The 21,780-nt window shown below is 48.4% G+C and overlaps 3 long non-coding RNA genes across 18 annotated transcripts; 1 reads left to right on the forward strand and 2 right to left on the reverse strand.

Moving 5' to 3' along the window:
- Nucleotides 1–387: 387 nt before the first annotated feature.
- On the reverse strand, nucleotides 388–6,698 carry LOC137839846 (uncharacterized). Of its 7 annotated transcripts, XR_011086206.1 has the most exons (9): nucleotides 6,263–6,693; nucleotides 6,129–6,191; nucleotides 5,727–6,065; nucleotides 4,762–4,872; nucleotides 3,672–4,661; nucleotides 2,393–3,574; nucleotides 2,255–2,322; nucleotides 1,549–1,613; nucleotides 388–1,289 (listed from the first exon to the last, which is right to left on the reverse strand). It is a non-coding gene; the product is annotated as an uncharacterized lncRNA (long non-coding RNA). The 7 variants fall into 7 exon arrangements; XR_011086210.1 differs by having other exon boundaries at nucleotides 2,393–4,661; nucleotides 4,754–4,872; nucleotides 6,263–6,698; XR_011086205.1 differs by having other exon boundaries at nucleotides 2,393–4,661; nucleotides 6,263–6,694.
- Nucleotides 6,699–6,767: 69 nt separating this feature from the next.
- Nucleotides 6,768–13,025, forward strand: LOC125992167 (uncharacterized). 4 transcript variants are annotated; one of them, XR_011086212.1, is made up of 8 exons: nucleotides 6,768–7,002; nucleotides 7,074–7,543; nucleotides 8,398–8,508; nucleotides 8,609–9,598; nucleotides 9,696–10,877; nucleotides 10,948–11,015; nucleotides 11,657–11,721; nucleotides 11,981–13,025. It is a non-coding gene; the product is annotated as an uncharacterized lncRNA (long non-coding RNA). The 4 variants fall into 4 exon arrangements; XR_011086213.1 differs by having other exon boundaries at nucleotides 7,074–7,252; nucleotides 7,330–7,543; nucleotides 8,609–10,877; XR_011086211.1 differs by having other exon boundaries at nucleotides 8,609–10,877.
- Nucleotides 13,026–16,645: 3,620 nt separating this feature from the next.
- On the reverse strand, nucleotides 16,646–21,769 carry LOC137839847 (uncharacterized). Of its 7 annotated transcripts, XR_011086225.1 has the most exons (8): nucleotides 21,579–21,769; nucleotides 21,445–21,507; nucleotides 21,200–21,256; nucleotides 21,043–21,140; nucleotides 20,652–20,762; nucleotides 19,492–20,551; nucleotides 18,310–19,426; nucleotides 16,646–18,039 (listed from the first exon to the last, which is right to left on the reverse strand). It is a non-coding gene; the product is annotated as an uncharacterized lncRNA (long non-coding RNA). The 7 variants fall into 7 exon arrangements; XR_011086224.1 differs by having other exon boundaries at nucleotides 21,043–21,256; XR_011086226.1 differs by lacking the exon at nucleotides 21,445–21,507 and having other exon boundaries at nucleotides 21,579–21,768.
- Nucleotides 21,770–21,780: the final 11 nt, after the last annotated feature.

Consider the following 21,780-nt stretch of genomic DNA (forward strand, 5'->3'; position numbering starts at 1 on the left):
AAATGCATCACATTGACCCAGCATCAGACAGGTTGAGGCAAATATGTTGCCACTAGGTGGTAGCACTTGGAATTCATCTAGCCTGTCTGATATGGTCAATTTCATGAGGATGCCGGTATTAAGTCGACCACTCTGGCCTTTAATTTATTCTGAACCGGGTGGTACCACTCACTGCGTGTACCGAGGCTGGCTGTGTAGTAAACTGTGCTTTGAATTGAAAGCCAAGGTCGTGGAAGTTACACACTCCGTTTATAAATTTAATTTATTTCAGCAACAACCTGGAATGAACAGCAACGGCTTTCTTTGTAGTCACAGCAAACGAAGCCAAGCCCTGTAACAAAACATGCATATGCAAGAGATGCAGCAGTAATTGAGGTACATCATGAATGATGACTAACACCAAAGTTGCCTTTATTTACAGGACCACCAACAGGAAGAAAACACACCCACGTCGACTTTATTCACAAGAATGCCCACATGATGCATGACATTTCAAAACAAACAAGCCTCAGACTTGATTAAAATGAAGACTTTTACTCGTGCAGAGAACTGCACCAACATTTTGCAAGATTCTGAGTTCGGTGGCCATTTTAAAGCAGGGTTGCCAAAGACTTATTGATGGCAACAGACACCCTTTGTACACTTGTCGATTGCATCTATGGGTGTCGGGCTACTTGGCTTTTGTCAACAATTTAGAATGCATACAGCTTTTGTTTGTGCAGTTAAAAAAAATAAAAAGCCTGACACTGCATATTTAACAAGACAATTTGGTTTGAGACTAACTTCAGAATTGCCTTATCATTGAGAATGTCTCAAATGATTCCATTTTGTATGTTGTCATTTAACTCTGATTATGCACGATAGACTGCACATGGCAATGTTTAAAATGGACCACTTGAATTCAGTTCACAATTTAATTCAGGTTCAGTGGTACACACACACAATTAAAGTACAAACAGTTCACTTTATGTATTTAAAAAACACAACAATAATAAAACAACAATATTGCAAAATGACGCAGCGCTGAGAAAGAAAGAGGCCTCATGCAGACGGCCAGTGTGCACACCCAGTGAAAAAGTGGAGGGAGGGAGGGAAAGAAAGAAAGAAGGCACAAAAGGAAAAACAGTCATACTCTCCTTAAATGCTGGCTGGGCGCTTTGCTCTCGCCGCATCCGCACCCGTCCGTCCGTCTGTCTGTCTGTCGCTCATCACGGGCGAAGGTCTGCCGATGGTCGGGTTCCTCTCCCGGCCGGTATTCGACGTTTGGACTCATCCTCCTCCTCGCGCAACTGCAAAAGGAAAAACGGCATTCAGTTGCATGCCGTTCATTTCTGTGGACATACTCATGACCTATCCATTAAAGCTTGCTCCTATTTTAAGCTCACTTTATTGATTGTGTATGCATAGATTCATGTTTTTGTTTTAACGTGTTCATGCTCTTTTTCTGTCTGTTCCTATGTGAAGCATTCAATGCTTATAATTTCCTTAATTGTTGTAATGTAATTCTTGTATGAAAGGTGCTATACAAATAAAGCTGATCATTATTACCCTCTGGTCTTGCGCTCCGGTCCGTCTCTGTGCAGGCACTCGTCCCATCCGCTACCTCGGCAATCCTGAAAGGCAGACATATTGTGGTGGTTTTGGCAAGAGGAACATTTCCACTAGCGACCTTGACTAAGGTACGTTTGAATCAGGTAACTAGCGGCACGCACGGGCTGGCGCACGTCTCATACGGCCCTCCTGCATTGGAGCGATCCAGGTTATGAAATGTTTAACCCCTTACAAAAAAGGGAGGGAGGGAGGGAGGGAGACGGCAAGGGGAGATGAGAAGAGGCTTTGGTGCGCACTTAAGCGCAACCGGCCAGTTCCCCCTGAGGAGAGCTGGCTTGGCCCCTAGAGGGGGGGGGGGAAAAGGAAAACGTGACGTCACGGAGAACGTCACGGAGAATCTCCTTGTCCTCGACACCGTCGACGACACTGGGACCCAGGCAGGCAGACATTATACCCTGGTATTCCACAAAGGGCAAGGTATAGCCACGTTCCACCCTGAGTGCACCAGGCCATGCAGGTACTGCCGGGCGCATTGGAGAAAGAGAGCGAGAGAGAGAGAGGGAGGGGAGGGAGGGAGGGGGTGTCTACTTTGCCAATTCGTATCTACAGGGTCACAGCAACCCAAATGCTCGTGCGTGCTACTAATTACCCTATTCAAACAGACAGGGGTAGGGAAAGCACAAAAGAAAAAACAAAGTCATACTCCCCCGAAACGCTGGCTGCATCTGCACCCATCAGTCTGCTCCGGCCGGTGTTGGACTCGTCTTCCGCCTCGCACAAGTGCAAAAAGACAAACAGCACTCAGTCGCATGCGCTTCGCTTCTGTCGGCGTACTCATTACCTCGCCTCTGGTCTCACGGTCCGGTCCAGTCCCTCTGGGTGCAGGCTAGCGCTCGTCCCATCCGCTGGCCCCCCCGGCAACCTTGAAAGGCAGACAAATACGGACATCAAATTAAAACCAACAAGTGTGTACATATTTGATTGCCATGTCACCACCACTGGCCAGCCTTGGCCAGTCATGCATCAGGCTCCTCTTCATCACTTGGCGACTGCTTGCTTTGGGAGATTCTTTCCTTTGCACCCCGCTCACGGGTCTGGTGGCCTCCGTCCACCGGCCCTTTGTTTCGTGCAGCTTCTCTTCCACCTTGCAAGACACAAGCACAAAAGTTTCGCTGCGCCATCGCTTGCGCATGCCGTCGCTTGCGCATGCCGTCGCTTGCGCATGTCGCTTGCGCATGCCGTCGCTTGCGCATGTCGCTTGCGCATGCCGTCGCTTGCGCATGTCGCTTGCGCATGTCGCTTGCGCATGCCGTCGCTTGCGCATGTCGCTTGCGCATGCCGTCGCTTGCGCATGCCGTCGCTTGCGCATGCCGTCGCTTGCGCATGCCGTCGCTTGCGCAGTCGCTGCGCTTTTGGCACTCAATCAGGGCTGCACGACATGTTGGAAAATCGGTGACATGGCAGTATTGGGCCAGACCACTGCATTGAACAAATTCTGGGATGGAGATGAACTATTTGACCGCAATGAGATCAGTTAGGTCAGTTAACTTTATCTTGCATCAATGACTTGTCATCTTCTAAACTCATTACAAATAGTTAGGCAACAAAACCTGTTTCATTTGCCACATGAAGAAAAAAAACTAATCTTTGCTTTCTTAAAGTGCATGTCAATAACCTAGACCACCATATGGCAGTTTTCCAATACACGTGCAGCCCGACACACGTCACCATTGGTGTCCAAATGGCAGCCTCGGGCCAACTTTATCAACACACCGCACGAATGAACACAACACCGCTTTGTAGCAGTAGCACAAAATATGAATGGCAAAATTCCATGATTGATTTGTGTCAGAGAATTCTCATTTTGTTTCAGTATGCAGCCCTCAAACAGACATTTGGACACCGCTGATGTGAATTAGAAAAAATAAATCCATTTCACATGCGCAGGTCGACGCCTCCAGGGAAGCGGGTCTCCCTCAGAACTTGGCTACTTCAGAGTGATGCCACAGCGGTCCATCCACCTCTGATCAGATCGTGTCGCGTCCCGGTCGCCATCCGCAGAAACAGAAACAAATGTCAGAAACTCAAAGAGCACCCCAAGTTACTGGACACTTGCTTACTTGATCACAGCGGCTAGCTACTCTTGGTTACCGTCGCTGGGACGGATCGGGCCGTGCGCCCCCCCCCCCCTTTTGCGTCCGGCCTGCAAAAGGCAGAACATGCAATGAGTTGGGCGCTGCTCGCATCATTATGTCTTCCTCGTGGACCGGCTCGCTCCAACGCCGCCCTCTACACCTAGAGAACAAAGGACGCACAGTGGTACGTTAGGCTTAGATCAAGCACGACAGTAGTAGGTTAGAAAAATACAAAATGTGACTGGCTCGCTCCACCACCTAGGGGAGAACAAAGACCGCAAGTACCACAGTGGTAGGTTAGGGTTAGATTAAGTGCAACAGTGGTAGGCTAGAAACAGACAAAATGTCAAGTCAAATTGCAAAACTGGACATCCGGGATCGGCTCGCTCCAACGCCACCCTACACCTGGGGGGGGAGAACAAAGAACGCAGCAAGTACGACAGTGGCAGGTTAGAAAAAGACACAAAATGGTACAAGTCGCATGGCAAAATTGGACATTCGGCTCCACGTCAAAGTTTCGTTTGGTGTCCATCCACGTAACCACGTCCTCCCCCAAGTGAGCCGTCAATGGCAACCAAGCACAAGACAACGCTGGACCCAGACAAGCCACAAGCACAGCACACCTCTTAAGCAACACCAACCATCAGAGCCCTAAACACTGTCCACACCTGCAACCTTTCCGTCGTGCACCCATAACCAAAGGCAACCACACTGCCCCCTCCTGGGCACATGATCTGCACCCATAACCAAAGGCAACCACACTGCCCCCTCCTGGGCACATGATCCGCACACGTCGACTTTTGCAGCGCATTGCTTGATTCTTGACTTGATATGGCATTGGTCCTTTGGATAGGCCATTGGTCCTTTGGATAGGCCATTGCGCCTTTGGATAGACCATTGGTCCTTTGGATAGGCCATTGCGCCTTTGGATATGGTATTATACTTTTCCTCATCCCATTCGGCTTCTCTTGCAGCCTGCAAAAACACAGCCAGCCATTAATTGTGTGCTGGGAAGCTAAATCTCGACAGACAGCCATTAATTGTGTGTTGGGAAGCTGAAACTTTACTTTTTCACCTGATTTAGGACTCCTCTTCCTCGGTGTCCTCAACATCACTGAAATGGCTCCTCAAGAGCCTCCTGCTTGCTTTGTATAGAAGGATGCTGGCTGGGCGGCCTGTTTGAGTGCTACAAAAGAAACAAACTAGACATTGAGTCGCGTGCCAATGGCATGATAGTTTTTGCAACAATAGTACATACTAAGTAGAGTTTTACATTTGAAAAAATATATAATTATTATATTGGAATCAAACTCCCATCTATCCAAGACTTGTACCTGTCCAGGACCAGGAAACGTGCAAGTAACATCTCAACAGACCCTTCGCACCCAGGTTGCAGCCTGTTTGAACTACTCCCCTCCGGACGCCGTTATAGAGCTCTGTACACTAAAACCAGCAGACACAGAGACAGCTTCTTCCCCAAGGCTGTCGCTCTGATGAACTCACACCACTCTTAGAGTCTCAGAGTCATTACTGTGCAATAACATCCCGCTTGCCACACCTTTTTTGTCTACACTGTTTGTACTACTGGTCCTCTCTGCACCCATTGCAGCCTGGTCATCCTAGAAGAGGGACCCTCCCATCCGTGGTCTCTTCTCAAGGTTTCTCATTTCCCCTAGCTGGAGTTTTGAGTTTTTCCTTGCCCTCTTGGGAGTTTAAGATCAGGGGGTGTTTGAGAATATCTTTCGTTCTTCACATGTCCTGAGTGTTGTTGTTAGTCACCTAAATGTTGAACAGAGGCTGTGATTTACCGAAGTCAAATTCCTTGTTTGGCACGCTCAAACATGGCGAATAAAAAACTCTCTTGAATCTTGAATATTGCAGTAAGTCAGGATAATTGATCAGAACTATATTTAATATTTGGATTTTATACATACTAAGTGGACTTTTATATTTAAAAAAATATATAATCATTATATTGTAGTCAATTATGATCATTTATCAGAATTATAATTTCTATTTTAATTTTATCATCCAACTCACCTCACATTGGACGGATGATCCAGGTTTGCGGCGTCCAAAAGGGGAGAAAATAACCCACGCAAATGTTTGTTGCGTAACCGAACGAGGGCGGGCGCCATCTTTGAATAGATTTGGTCTGATTTGGACATGTCTAAATTGCCAGCGGCCTACAATTTACCTCCAGGCCCACCGTCGCGGTGGACGTGACGTGTCCGAGTCACCAGAGTAGACAATCCTGCAACAAATAAAATATAAATGGCGTGTGAGAAAATGCAACAAACCGCACATTTTGGGGCCTATTTGAAAACTCGCCTTGCGCTCGCCAGTTAACTTCGACGCCTACAGTCGCCGTGTAAAATCCTCCAACAAACATGGCGTCCGTCGTGAGAGACGGCGAGAAACGACAAACATTTGCTCCCTTACCTGAGAAACCGCCACGCACTCGGTGGCATCTGCATTTGAGAGCTCGCCTTGAGCGCGAAAATCCTGCAACAAACATGGCGTCCGTCGTGGAAAACGCCAGGAGACGACAAACATTTGCCAGCATGCTAGCTTACCTGAGAAACCGTCCGCCGCCGCCGCCGCCGCCGCCGCCGCCGCCACCACCGTCGCCACCGTCGCCACGCGCTCGGTGCCACCTGCATTTGATAACTCCCCTTGAGCACACCTGTCTTCAATTCAGCTAAAGACCTGACGTCACAGCCGTCAATTCAAATCTTCTTCTACGCCTGATCGTCCAACGGCGCTCGGCAAATTGGCGCCACCAGGTGGTCACCACTGTCAGTTCATCCTAAAATGAATTGTTCTTGCAAAATTTGATGTGGTCTTCGTATGGGTCTTGTTCTTCCTCCCGCAGCATTTTGACAAGTTCACCGGTAAATGAAGTCGAGATTGTGGACGTTCATCCATTTTGTCAGAGGTATGAGCGCGGATGGCTTTCTTTTGCTTCGTCTGTTTCCATGACTACAAAGAGTCCCTCCCTTCCTTGAGGCCCGCAGCAGATCGTCATTCCTATTTTTTGCCGCACCCCGGTGTCTCTTTACATGCAAGTTGAAAGGGGGGGGGGGGGGGGGGGGCTCGAGTGGGAGCGCCAAGGCACCTTTTTAAATCGTACAGCAAAAGTAGTGCATTTCAATTCTGTCACGATCAGGCGTAGAAGCAGATTTGAATTGACGGCTGTGACGTCAGGTCTTTAGATGAATTGAAGACAGGTGTGCTCAAGGGGAGTTATCAAATACAGGTGGCACCGAGCGCGTGGCGACGGTGGCGACGGCGGCGGCGGCGGACGGTTTCTCAGGTAAGCTAGCATGCTGGCAAATGTTTGTCGTCTCCTGGCGTTTTCCACGACGGACGCCATGTTTGTTGCAGGATTTTCGCGCTCAAGACGAGCTCTCAAATGCAGATGCCACCGAGTGCGTGGCGTTTTCTCAGGTAAGGGAGCAAATGTTTGTCGTTTCTCGCCGTCTCTCACGACGGACGCCATGTTTGTTTGTTGGAGGATTTTCACACGGCGACTGTAGGCGTCGAAGTTAACTGGAGAGCGCAAGGCGAGTTTTCAAATAGGCCCCAAAATGTGCGGTTTGTTGCCTTTTCTCACACGCCATTTATATTTTGTTTGTTGCAGGATTGTCTACTCTCGCGGCTCGGACACGTCACGTCCACCGCGACGGTGGGCCTGGAGGTAAATTGTAGGCCGCTGGCAATTTAGACATGTCCAAATCAGACCAAATCTATTCAAAGATGGCGCCCGCCCTCGTTCGGTTACGCAACAAACATTTGCGCGGGTTATTTTCTCCCCTTTTGGACGCCGCAAACCTGGATCATCCGTCCAATGTGAGGTGAGTTGGATGATAAAATTAAAATAGAAATTATAATTCTGATAAATGATCATAATTGACTACAATATAATGATTATATATTTTTTTAAATATAAAAGTCCACTTAGTATGTATAAAATCCAAATATTAAATATAGTTCTGATCAATTATCCTGACTTACTGCAATATTCAAGATTCAAGAGAGTTTTTTATTCGCCATGTTTGAGCGTGCCAAACAAGGAATTTGACTTCGGTAAATCACAGCCTCTGTTCAACATTTAGGTGACTAACAACAACACTCAGGACATGTGAAGAACGAAAAATATTCTCAAACACCCCCTGATCTTAAACTCCCAAGAGGGCAAGGAAAAACTCAAAACTCCAGCTAGGGGAAATGAGAAACCTTGAGAAGAGACCACGGATGGGAGGGTCCCTCTTCTAGGATGACCAGGCTGCAATGGGTGCAGAGAGGACCAGTAGTACAAACAGTGTAGACAAAAAAGGTGTGGCAAGCGGGATGTTATTGCACAGTAATGACTCTGAGACTCTAAGAGTGGTGTGAGTTCATCAGAGCGACAGCCTTGGGGAAGAAGCTGTCTCTGTGTCTGCTGGTTTTAGTGTACAGAGCTCTATAACGGCGTCCGGAGGGGAGTAGTTCAAACAGGCTGCAACCTGGGTGCGAAGGGTCTGTTGAGATGTTACTTGCACGTTTCCTGGTCCTGGACAGGTACAAGTCTTGGATAGATGGGAGTTTGATTCCAATATAATAATTATATATTTTTTCAAATGTAAAACTCTACTTAGTATGTACTATTGTTGCAAAAACTATCATGCCATTGGCACGCGACTCAATGTCTAGTTTGTTTCTTTTGTAGCACTCAAACAGGCCGCCCAGCCAGCATCCTTCTATACAAAGCAAGCAGGAGGCTCTTGAGGAGCCATTTCAGTGATGTTGAGGACACCGAGGAAGAGGAGTCCTAAATCAGGTGAAAAAGTAAAGTTTCAGCTTCCCAACACACAATTAATGGCTGTCTGTCGAGATTTAGCTTCCCAGCACACAATTAATGGCTGGCTGTGTTTTTGCAGGCTGCAAGAGAAGCCGAATGGGATGAGGAAAAGTATAATACCATATCCAAAGGCGCAATGGCCTATCCAAAGGACCAATGGTCTATCCAAAGGCGCAATGGCCTATCCAAAGGACCAATGGCCTATCCAAAGGACCAATGCCATATCAAGTCAAGAATCAAGCAATGCGCTGCAAAAGTCGACGTGTGCGGATCATGTGCCCAGGAGGGGGCAGTGTGGTTGCCTTTGGTTATGGGTGCAGATCATGTGCCCAGGAGGGGGCAGTGTGGTTGCCTTTGGTTATGGGTGCACGACGGAAAGGTTGCAGGTGTGGACAGTGTTTAGGGCTCTGATGGTTGGTGTTGCTTAAGAGGTGTGCTGTGCTTGTGGCTTGTCTGGGTCCAGCGTTGTCTTGTGCTTGGTTGCCATTGACGGCTCACTTGGGGGAGGACGTGGTTACGTGGATGGACACCAAACGAAACTTTGACGTGGAGCCGAATGTCCAATTTTGCCATGCGACTTGTACCATTTTGTGTCTTTTTCTAACCTGCCACTGTCGTACTTGCTGCGTTCTTTGTTCTCCCCCCCCAGGTGTAGGGTGGCGTTGGAGCGAGCCGATCCCGGATGTCCAGTTTTGCAATTTGACTTGACATTTTGTCTGTTTCTAGCCTACCACTGTTGCACTTAATCTAACCCTAACCTACCACTGTGGTACTTGCGGTCTTTGTTCTCCCCTAGGTGGTGGAGCGAGCCAGTCACATTTTGTATTTTTCTAACCTACTACTGTCGTGCTTGATCTAAGCCTAACGTACCACTGTGCGTCCTTTGTTCTCTAGGTGTAGAGGGCGGCGTTGGAGCGAGCCGGTCCACGAGGAAGACATAATGATGCGAGCAGCGCCCAACTCATTGCATGTTCTGCCTTTTGCAGGCCGGACGCAAAAGGGGGGGGGGGGCGCACGGCCCGATCCGTCCCAGCGACGGTAACCAAGAGTAGCTAGCCGCTGTGATCAAGTAAGCAAGTGTCCAGTAACTTGGGGTGCTCTTTGAGTTTCTGACATTTGTTTCTGTTTCTGCGGATGGCGACCGGGACGCGACACGATCTGATCAGAGGTGGATGGACCGCTGTGGCATCACTCTGAAGTAGCCAAGTTCTGAGGGAGACCCGCTTCCCTGGAGGCGTCGACCTGCGCATGTGAAATGGATTTATTTTTTCTAATTCACATCAGCGGTGTCCAAATGTCTGTTTGAGGGCTGCATACTGAAACAAAATGAGAATTCTCTGACACAAATCAATCATGGAATTTTGCCATTCATATTTTGTGCTACTGCTACAAAGCGGTGTTGTGTTCATTCGTGCGGTGTGTTGATAAAGTTGGCCCGAGGCTGCCATTTGGACACCAATGGTGACGTGTGTCGGGCTGCACGTGTATTGGAAAACTGCCATATGGTGGTCTAGGTTATTGACATGCACTTTAAGAAAGCAAAGATTAGTTTTTTTTCTTCATGTGGCAAATGAAACAGGTTTTGTTGCCTAACTATTTGTAATGAGTTTAGAAGATGACAAGTCATTGATGCAAGATAAAGTTAACTGACCTAACTGATCTCATTGCGGTCAAATAGTTCATCTCCATCCCAGAATTTGTTCAATGCAGTGGTCTGGCCCAATACTGCCATGTCACCGATTTTCCAACATGTCGTGCAGCCCTGATTGAGTGCCAAAAGCGCAGCGACTGCGCAAGCGACGGCATGCGCAAGCGACGGCATGCGCAAGCGACGGCATGCGCAAGCGACGGCATGCGCAAGCGACATGCGCAAGCGACGGCATGCGCAAGCGACATGCGCAAGCGACATGCGCAAGCGACGGCATGCGCAAGCGACATGCGCAAGCGACGGCATGCGCAAGCGACATGCGCAAGCGACGGCATGCGCAAGCGACGGCATGCGCAAGCGATGGCGCAGCGAAACTTTTGTGCTTGTGTCTTGCAAGGTGGAAGAGAAGCTGCACGAAACAAAGGGCCGGTGGACGGAGGCCACCAGACCCGTGAGCGGGGTGCAAAGGAAAGAATCTCCCAAAGCAAGCAGTCGCCAAGTGATGAAGAGGAGCCTGATGCATGACTGGCCAAGGCTGGCCAGTGGTGGTGACATGGCAATCAAATATGTACACACTTGTTGGTTTTAATTTGATGTCCGTATTTGTCTGCCTTTCAAGGTTGCCGGGGGGGCCAGCGGATGGGACGAGCGCTAGCCTGCACCCAGAGGGACTGGACCGGACCGTGAGACCAGAGGCGAGGTAATGAGTACGCCGACAGAAGCGAAGCGCATGCGACTGAGTGCTGTTTGTCTTTTTGCACTTGTGCGAGGCGGAAGACGAGTCCAACACCGGCCGGAGCAGACTGATGGGTGCAGATGCAGCCAGCGTTTCGGGGGAGTATGACTTTGTTTTTTCTTTTGTGCTTTCCCTACCCCTGTCTGTTTGAATAGGGTAATTAGTAGCACGCACGAGCATTTGGGTTGCTGTGACCCTGTAGATACGAATTGGCAAAGTAGACACCCCCTCCCTCCCTCCCCTCCCTCTCTCTCTCTCGCTCTCTTTCTCCAATGCGCCCGGCAGTACCTGCATGGCCTGGTGCACTCAGGGTGGAACGTGGCTATACCTTGCCCTTTGTGGAATACCAGGGTATAATGTCTGCCTGCCTGGGTCCCAGTGTCGTCGACGGTGTCGAGGACAAGGAGATTCTCCGTGACGTTCTCCGTGACGTCACGTTTTCCTTTTCCCCCCCCCCCTCTAGGGGCCAAGCCAGCTCTCCTCAGGGGGAACTGGCCGGTTGCGCTTAAGTGCGCACCAAAGCCTCTTCTCATCTCCCCTTGCCGTCTCCCTCCCTCCCTCCCTCCCTTTTTTGTAAGGGGTTAAACATTTCATAACCTGGATCGCTCCAATGCAGGAGGGCCGTATGAGACGTGCGCCAGCCCGTGCGTGCCGCTAGTTACCTGATTCAAACGTACCTTAGTCAAGGTCGCTAGTGGAAATGTTCCTCTTGCCAAAACCACCACAATATGTCTGCCTTTCAGGATTGCCGAGGTAGCGGATGGGACGAGTGCCTGCACAGAGACGGACCGGAGCGCAAGACCAGAGGGTAATAATGATCAGCTTTATTTGTATAGCACCTTTCATACAAGAATTACATTACAACAATTAAGGAAATTATAAGCATTGAATGCTTCACATAGGAACAGACAGAAAAAGAGCATGAACACGTTAAAACAAAAACATGAATCTATGCATACACAATCAATAAAGTGAGCTTAAAATAGGAGCAAGCTTTAATGGATAGGTCATGAGTATGTCCACAGAAATGAACGGCATGCAACTGAATGCCGTTTTTCCTTTTGCAGTTGCGCGAGGAGGAGGATGAGTCCAAACGTCGAATACCGGCCGGGAGAGGAACCCGACCATCGGCAGACCTTCGCCCGTGATGAGCGACAGACAGACAGACGGACGGACGGGTGCGGATGCGGCGAGAGCAAAGCGCCCAGCCAGCATTTAAGGAGAGTATGACTGTTTTTCCTTTTGTGCCTTCTTTCTTTCTTTCCCTCCCTCCCTCCACTTTTTCACTGGGTGTGCACACTGGCCGTCTGCATGAGGCCTCTTTCTTTCTCAGCGCTGCGTCATTTTGCAATATTGTTGTTTTATTATTGTTGTGTTTTTTAAATACATAAAGTGAACTGTTTGTACTTTAATTGTGTGTGTGTACCACTGAACCTGAATTAAATTGTGAACTGAATTCAAGTGGTCCATTTTAAACATTGCCATGTGCAGTCTATCGTGCATAATCAGAGTTAAATGACAACATACAAAATGGAATCATTTGAGACATTCTCAATGATAAGGCAATTCTGAAGTTAGTCTCAAACCAAATTGTCTTGTTAAATATGCAGTGTCAGGCTTTTTATTTTTTTTAACTGCACAAACAAAAGCTGTATGCATTCTAAATTGTTGACAAAAGCCAAGTAGCCCGACACCCATAGATGCAATCGACAAGTGTACAAAGGGTGTCTGTTGCCATCAATAAGTCTTTGGCAACCCTGCTTTAAAATGGCCACCGAACTCAGAATCTTGCAAAATGTTGGTGCAGTTCTCTGCACGAGTAAAAGTCTTCATTTTAATCAAGTCTGAGGCTTGTTTGTTTTGAAATGTCATGCATCATGTGGGCATTCTTGTGAATAAAGTCGACGTGGGTGTGTTTTCTTCCTGTTGGTGGTCCTGTAAATAAAGTCAACTTTGGTGTTAGTCATCATTCATGATGTACCTCAATTACTGCTGCATCTCTTGCATATGCATGTTTTGTTACAGGGCTTGGCTTCGTTTGCTGTGACTACAAAGAAAGCCGTTGCTGTTCATTCCAGGTTGTTGCTGAAATAAATTAAATTTATAAACGGAGTGTGTAACTTCCACGACCTTGGCTTTCAATTCAAAGCACAGTTTACTACACAGCCAGCCTCGGTACACGCAGTGAGTGGTACCACCCGGTTCAGAATAAATTAAAGGCCAGAGTGGTCGACTTAATACCGGCATCCTCATGAAATTGACCATATCAGACAGGCTAGATGAATTCCAAGTGCTACCACCTAGTGGCAACATATTTGCCTCAACCTGTCTGATGCTGGGTCAATGTGATGCATTTTTCGTTGTTTTGCCCAAAGCAACCTAATACACAATATTTGCATCAACCTGTCTGACGCTCCATTGAACTGTATGCAATAATTTTTAACTTGAAACAACTACATTACAAATGATAGGCGTCCTAATTAGACAGCTGGGTCAATGTGACCCGTCTTTTGCAGTTTGTTTTGCCCAAAGCCACCTAACAAATACGCACTGTAGGTACTGCCGCTATCTCGCCAGTGTGCATGCCTCTAAAATGTACAAAGCAATCAAATTCATTTGCATAGTAAACTTCAAAACCACATGCTAAAATAATTCATGTGATGCAGAAAGTCTTCTTCTGTAGCTTGCTATGATTTGCCAATTTGAGCGATGACGTATCCGGACCCGAGGCTGGGGGTTGCCCGTCCATGTGCCTAATCGCTCGGGCATTGATACATCAGCAATGCTTCTTTCTAGGTCTCCTCATGTCCTCAGCACTGCAAACCTTTGTGCCGGGACACCATATGAAGTAAATGACGGAATGTTTTTTTTTTTTTACACCTCTAATGTGTATCAAGCATACCAGATGGTGTTTTAGAATAGCCTAGAATAGTAAATTACAAAAAGTTAAAAAAAAAACTTGTAAAGTTCTTAAAAGTTATTAATTAACTTATTAATCGCTGCAAGTGAGAAGTACAGTACAATGTCTGCCCAATCACAATCAACGCAATGGAGCGAATATCGCAGCGCGGCGTATGCAGTAGGAGGCGCAGGCGGCATGTGGCGCAGGCGGCGCAGGCGGCGCAGGCAGCATGGCGAGCAGAGAGCGCAGGCGGCGCAGGGCGCAAGCAGCAAGGGTGGGGAATCGAACCCTGGATCTCAGGTGTTCAAGCGCAGCGACGGAGCCACTCGCCAAGCGTGGCGAGCTCGGCAGTCACCCCGCTTCAACTTTGAGTCATTCTCAAACGTTCAGTATTGCGCTCCGCGCGCGCTGGGTAAGTACAAAAGGGAAAAGAGCGCCGCCGGCTGTCAGGTCACACTGGCCGACCGGTTAGTGACACGGCCTCTTGTCCCGTACAGTCCTGGTTCGATCCCAGGGGTGAGAACATTCACCGGGCCACTTTTGTAGGTGTCTGGATACATGCATATAGATTGCATATCCAAGTATTTATTTATGTGTAAACAACCAGTGTGGCCCCGCCTGCAAGTGGGCGGAGCGATGCAGCTGGGCCCGCCCCCATGAAAATGGCCCCGCCCCCTGCCCCGCCCCCTGCCCTACAAAAAGACAGTAGGGTAGGGGGCGGGGCGAAGCCCCGCCCCCTGCCCTACTAAATGACAGTAGGGTAGGGGGCGGGGCGAAGCCCCGCCCCCTGCCCTACTAAATGACAGTAGGGCAGGGGGCGGGGCGAAGCCCCGCCCCCTGCCCTACTAAATGACAGTAGGGCAGGGGGCGGGGCGAAGCCCCGCCCCCTGCACTACTAAATGACAATTGAAAGTGTATTGAAAGACAGTAGGGTAGGGGGCGGGGCGAAGCCCCGCCCCCTACCCTACTGTCTTTCAATACACTATTAAAAGACAGTAGGGTAGGGGGCGGGGCGAAGCCCCGCCCCCTACCCTACTGTCTTTTAATAGTGTATTGAAATTGAATTAAAGACAATTAAAAGACAGTAGGGTAGGGGGCGGGGCTTCGCCCCGCCCCCTACCCTACTGTCTTTTAATAGTGTATTGAAAGACAGTAGGGTAGGGGGCGGGGCTTCGCCCCGCCCCCTACCCTACTGTCTTTCAATACACTTTCAATTGTCTTTTGTAGTGCAGGGGGCGGGGCTTCGCCCCACCCCCTGCCCTACTGTCATTTAGTAGGGCAGGGGGCGGGGCTTCGCCCCGCCCCCTACCCTACTGTCATTTAGTAGGGCAGGGGGCGGGGCTTCGCCCCGCCCCCTACCCTACAGTCTTTTTGTAGGGCAGGGGGCGGGGCAGGGGGCGGGGCCATTTTCATGGGGGCGGGCCCAGCTGCATCGCTCCGCCCACTTGCAGGCGGGGCCACACTGGTTGTTTACACATAAATAAATACTTGGATATGCAATCTATATGCATGTATCCAGACACCTACAAAAGTGGCCCGGTGAATGTTCTCACCCCTGGGATCGAACCAGGACTGTACGGGACAAGAAGCCGTGTCACTAACCGGTCGGCCAGTGTGACCTGACAGCCGGCGGCGCTCTTTTCCCTTTTGTACTTACCCAGCACGCGCGGAGCGCAATACTGAACGTTTGAGAATGACTCGAAGTTGAAGCGGGGTGACTGCCGAGCTCGCCACGCTTGGCGAGTGGCTCCGTCGCTGCGCTTGAACACCTGAGATCCAGGGTTCGATTCCCCACCCTTGCTGCTTGCGCCCCATGCTGCCTGCGCCGCCTGCGCTCCCTGCACCCTATGGTGCCTACGCCGCCTGCGCCCCCCACGCCGCCTGCGCCACCTGCCTCCTACTGCATACGCCGCGCTGCGATATTCGCTCCATTGCGTTGACTATGATTAAGCAGACATTTGCCTGCACTTCCCACTTGCAGCGAATAATAAGTGAATTAATAACTTTTTAGAACTGTACAAGTTTTTTTTTTTAACTTTTTGTAATTTACTATTCTAGGCTGTTCTAAAACACCATCTGGTATGCTTGATACACATTAGAGGTGTAAAAAAAAAACATTCCGTCATTTATGGTGTCCCGGCACAAAGGTTTGCAGTGCTGAGGACATGAGGAGACCTAGAAAGAAGCATTGCTGATGTATCAATGCCCGAGCGATTAGGCACATGGACGGGCAACCCCCAGCCTCGGGTCCGGATACGTCATCGCTCAAATTGGCAAATCATAGCAAGCTACAGAAGATGACTTTCTGCATCACATGAATTATTTTAGCGTGTGGTTTAGAAGTGTATTATACAAATGAACTTGTTTGCTTTGTACCTTTGAGAGACATGCACATTGTCGAGATGGCGGCAGTACTTATGTGTATTTGTTAGGTTGCTTTGGGCAGAACAAACCGCAAAAGACGGGTCACATTGACCCAGCTGTCTAATTGGGGTGCCTATCATTTGTAATGTACTTAAAAATTAAAATTGCTAAAAATTATCACGTACAGTTAAATAGAGCATCAGACAGGTTGAGGCAAATGTCTAGCATGTGGTTTATCATGCAAATGAATTTGTTTTGTACTTTCAACACACATGTACATTGGCGAGATAACGGCAGTACTTCTGTATTTCATAGATTGTTTTGGGCAAAACAACGAAAGGTGCATCGCATTGACCCAGCATCAGACAGGTTGAGGCAAATATGCTGCTACTTGGTGGCAGCACTTGGAATTCATCTAGCCTGTCTGATATGGTCAATTTCATAAGGATGCCGGTATGAATCAAAGTCAATATCCAAGTAAGCTTTATTGTCAATTTCTTCACATGCCAAAGACACAAAGAACCCGAAATTTCGTTCCCCGCTATCCCACGGTGACAAGACCTGGCACACAATAGACAATCAAGTAAACAGCGTGCTGAATAAATAACACAACAAATAAGAGCAAAAAGGAGCAAGTGAGCGTACAGCAGACAATCCAGAATAGCGCAAAAGTGCAGCACGATACGCAGAAGGGGGTAGCGAGCTCAGGGTCCTAACAGCCTAGAGAATGAAGCTGTTGGAGAGTCTGGTAGTGCGGGAGCCCAGGCTCCTGTACCTCTTCCCAGAGGGCAGAAGGTCAAACAATAAGACCACTCTGGCCTTTACTTTACTCTGAACTGGACTGTACAGAAACAGCCTTTTTTGGAGACAGCCAATGAAGACATCAAGCCCTGTAACAAAACATGCAACAAGTTTCACATTCAAGAGATGCACCATCGATTGAGGCACATCGTGAATGACGACGGACACCAAAGTTGACTTTATTTACAGGACCACCAACAGGAGGAAAACACACCCACGTCGACTTTATTCACTAGAATGCCCACATGATGCATGACATTTCAAAACAAACAAGCCTCAGACTTGATTAAAATAAAGACTTTTACTCGTACAGAAAATGCACCAACATGGAGCAAGATTGTGAGTTCAGTGGCCATTTTAAAGCAGGGTTGCCAAAGACTTATTGATGGCAACAGACACCGTTTGTACACTTGTCGTTTGCATCTATGGGTGTCGGGCTACTTGGCTTTTGTCAACAATTTAGAATGCATCCAGCTTTTGTTTGTGTAGTTGAAAAAAAAAAAAAAAAGCCTGACACTGCATATTTAACAAGACAATTTGGTTTGAGACTAACTTCAAAATTGCCTTATTGAGAATGTCTCAAATGATTCCATTTTGTATGTTGTCATTTAAATCTGATTATGCACGATAGACAGCACATGGCAATGTTTAAAATGGACCACTTGAATTCAGTTCACAATTTAATTCAGGTTCAGTGGTACACGCACACACAATCAAAGTACAAACAGTTCACTTTATGTATTTAAAAAACACAACAATAATAAAACAATATTGCAAAATGACGCAGCGCTGAGAAAGAAAGAGGCCTCATGCAGACGGCCAGTGTGCACACCCAGTGAAAAAGTGGAGGGAGGGAGGGAAAGAAAGAAAGAAGGCACAAAAGGAAAAACAAAGTCATACTCTCCTTAAATGCTGGCTGGGCGCTTTGCCCTCGCCGCATCCGCATCCGCACCCGTCCGTCTGTCTGTCTGTCGCTCATCACAGGCGAAGGTCTGCCGATGGTCGGGTTCCTCTCCCGGCCGGTATTCGACGTTTGGACTCATCCTCCGCCTCGCGCAACTGCAAAAAGAAAAACGGCATTCAGTTGCATGCGGTTCATTTCTGTGGACATACTCATGACCTATCCATTAAAGCTTGCTCCTATTTTAAGCTCACTTTATTGATTGTGTATGCATAGATTCATGTTTTTGTTTCAACGTGTTCATGTTCTTTTTCTGTCTGTTCCTATGTGAAGCATTCAATGCTTACAATTTCCTTCTTTGCTGTAAAGCGCTTTGAGCTGCATTTCTTGTATGAAAGGTGCTATACAAATAGTTTTTTTAATATTACCCTCTGGTCTCACGGCCCGGCAGGCTGGCGCTCGTCCCATCCGCTGGCCATCCCCCCGGCAACCCTGAAAGGCAGACAAATACGGACATCAAATTAAAACCAACAAGTGTGTACATATTTGATTGCCATGTCACCACTTCTGGCCAGCCTTGGCCAGTCATGCATCAGGCTCCTCTTCATCACTTGGCGACTGCTTGCTTTGGGAGATTCCTTCCTTTGCACCCCGCTCACGGGTCTGGTGGCCTCCGTCTGCCGGCCTTTTGTTTTGTGCAGCTTCTCTTCCACCTTGCAAGACACAAGCACAAAAGTCTCGCTGCGCCGTCGCTTGCGCATGCCGTCGCTTGCGCATGCCGTCGCTTGCGCATGCCGTCGCTTGCGCATGCCGTCGCTTGCGCATGCCGTCGCTTGCGCATGCCGTCGCTTGCGCATGCCGTCGCTTGCGCAGTCGCTGCGCTTTTGGCACTCAATCAGGGCTGCACGACATGTTGGAAAATCGGTGACATGGCAGTATTGGGCCAGACCACTGCATTGAGCAAGTTCTGGGATGGAGATGAACTATTTGATCGCAATGAGATCAGTTAGGTCAGTTAACTTTATCTTGCATCAATGACTTGTCATCTTCTAAACTCATTACAAATAGTTAGGCAACAAAACCCGTTTCATTTGCCACATGAAGAAAAAAACTAATCTTTGCTTTCTTAAAGTGCATGTCAATAACCCTGACCACCATATGGCAGTTTTCCAATACACGTGCAGCCCGACACACGTCACCGTTGGTGTCAAAATGGCAGCCTCGGGCCAACTTTATCAACACACCGCACGAATGAACACAACACCGCTTTGTAGCAGCAGCACAAAATATGAAGGGCAAAATTCCATGATTGATTGAATGCATTTGTGTCAAAGAATTCTCAATTTGTTTCAGTATGCAGCCCTCAAACAGACATTTGGACACCGCTGGTGTGAATTAGAAAAAAATAAATCTATTTCACATGTTGAAGCTGCGCAGGTCGACGCCTCCAGGGAAGCGGGTCTCCCTCAGAACTCGGCTACTTCAGAGTGATGCCACAGCGGTCCATCCACCTCTGATCAGATCGTGTCGCGTCCCGGTCGCCTTCTGTAGAAACAGAAACAAATGTCAGAAACTCAAAGAGCACCCCAAGTTGCTGGACACTTGCTTACTTGATAACAGCGGCTAGCTACTCTTGGTTACCGTCGCCGGGTCGGATCGGGCCGTGCGCCGCCCCCCCCTTTTGCGTCCGGCCTGCAAAAGGCAGAACATGCAATGAGTTGGGCGCTGCTCGCATCATTATGTCTTCCTCGTGGACCGGCTCGCTCCAACGCCGCCCTCTACACCTAGAGAACAAAGGACGCACAGTGGTACGTTAGGCTTAGATCAAGCACGACAGTAGTAGGTTAGAAAAAGACACAAAATGTGACTGGCTCGCTCCAACACCTAGGGGAGAACAAAGAACGCAAGTACCACAGTGGTAGGTTAGGGTTAGATTAAGTGCAACAGTGGTAGGCTAGAAACAGACAAAATGTCAAGTCAAATTGCAAAACTGGACATTCGGGATCGGCTCGCTCCAACGCCACCCTACACCTGGGGGGGGGGGAGGGAGAAGAAAGAACGCAGCAAGTACGACAGTGGCAGGTTAGAAAAAGACACAAAATGGTACAAGTCACATGGCAAAATTGGACATTCGGCTCCACGTCAAAGTTTGGTTTGGTGTCCATCCACGTAACCACGTCCTCCCCCAAGTGAGCCGTCAATGGCAACCAAGCACAAGACAACGCTGGACCCAGACAAGCCACAAGCACAGCACACCTCTTAAGCAAGACCAACCATCAGAGCCCCAAACACTGTCCACACCTGCAACCTTTCCGTCGTGCACCCATAACCAAAGGCAACCACACTGCCCCCTCCTGGGCACATGATCTGCACCCATAACCAAAGGCAACCACACTGCCCCCTCCTGGGCACATGATCCGCACACGTCGACTTTTGCAGCGCATTGCTTGATTCTTGACTTGATATGGCATTGCTCCGTTGGATATGGCCATTGCTCCGTTGGATATGGCCTTTGCTCTTATGGATAGGCCATTGCTCCTATGGATAGGCCATTGGTCCTTTGGATAGGCCATTGCGCCTTTGGATAGGCCATTGCGCCTTTGGATAGGCCATTGCGCCTTTGGATATGGTATTATACTTTTCCTCATCCCATTCGGCTTCTCTTGCAGCCTGCAAAAACACAGCCAGCCATTAATTGTGTGCTGGGAAGCTAAAACTCGACAGACAGCCATTAATTGTGTGTTGGGAAGCTGAAACTTTACTTTTTCACCTGATTTAGGACTCCTCTTCCTCGGTGTCCTCAACATCACTGAAATGGCTCCTCAAGAGCCTCCTGCTTGCTTTGTATAGAAGGATGCTGGCTGAGCGGCCTGTTTGAGTGCTGCAAAAGAAACAAACTAGACATTGAGTCGCGTGCCAATGGCATGATATTTTTGCAACAATAGTACATACTAAGTAGAGTTTTACATTTGAAAAAATATATAATTATTATATTGCAGTAAGTCAGGATAATTGATCAGAACTATATTTAATATTTGAATTTTATACATACTAAGTAGACTTTTATATTTGAAAAAATATATAATCATTATATTGTAGTCAATTATGATCATTTATCAGGATTATAATTTCTATTTTAATTTTATCATCCATCAACTCACCTCACATTGGACGGATGATCCAGGTTTGCGGCGTCCAAAAGGGGAGAAAATAACCCACGCAAATGTTTGTTGCGTAACCGAACGAGGGCGGGCGCCATCTTTGAATAGATTTGGTCTGATTTGGACATGTCTAAATTGCCAGCGGCCTACAATTTACCTCCAGGCCCACCGTCGCGGTGGACGTGACGTGTCCGAGTCACCAGAGTAGACAATCCTGCAACAAATAAAATATAAATGGCGTGTGAGAAAATGCAACAAACCGCACATTTTGGGGCCTATTTGAAAACTCGCCTTGCGCTCGCCAGTTAACTTCGACGCCTACACTCGCCGTGTAAAATCCTCCAACAAACATGGCGTCCGTCGTGAGAGACGGCGAGAAACGACAAACATTTGCTCCCTTACCTGAGAAACCGCCACGCACTCGGTGGCATCTGCATTTGAGAGCTCGCCTTGAGCGCGAAAATCCTGCAACAAACATGGCGTCCGTCGTGGAAAACGCCAGGAGACGACAAACATTTGCCAGCATGCTAGCTTACCTGAGAAACCGTCCGCCGCCGCCGCCGCCGCCGCCGCCACCACCGTCGCCACCGTCGCCACGCGCTCGGTGCCACCTGCATTTGATAACTCCCCTTGAGCACACCTGTCTTCAATTCAGCTAAAGACCTGACGTCACAGCCGTCAATTCAAATCTTCTTCTACGCCTGATCGTCCAACGGCGCTCGGCAAATTGGCGCCACC

The sequence above is a fragment of the Syngnathus scovelli genome, chromosome 22 (assembly GCF_024217435.2).
Source record: "Syngnathus scovelli strain Florida chromosome 22, RoL_Ssco_1.2, whole genome shotgun sequence".
Classification (NCBI taxonomy): domain Eukaryota; kingdom Metazoa; phylum Chordata; class Actinopteri; order Syngnathiformes; family Syngnathidae; genus Syngnathus; species Syngnathus scovelli.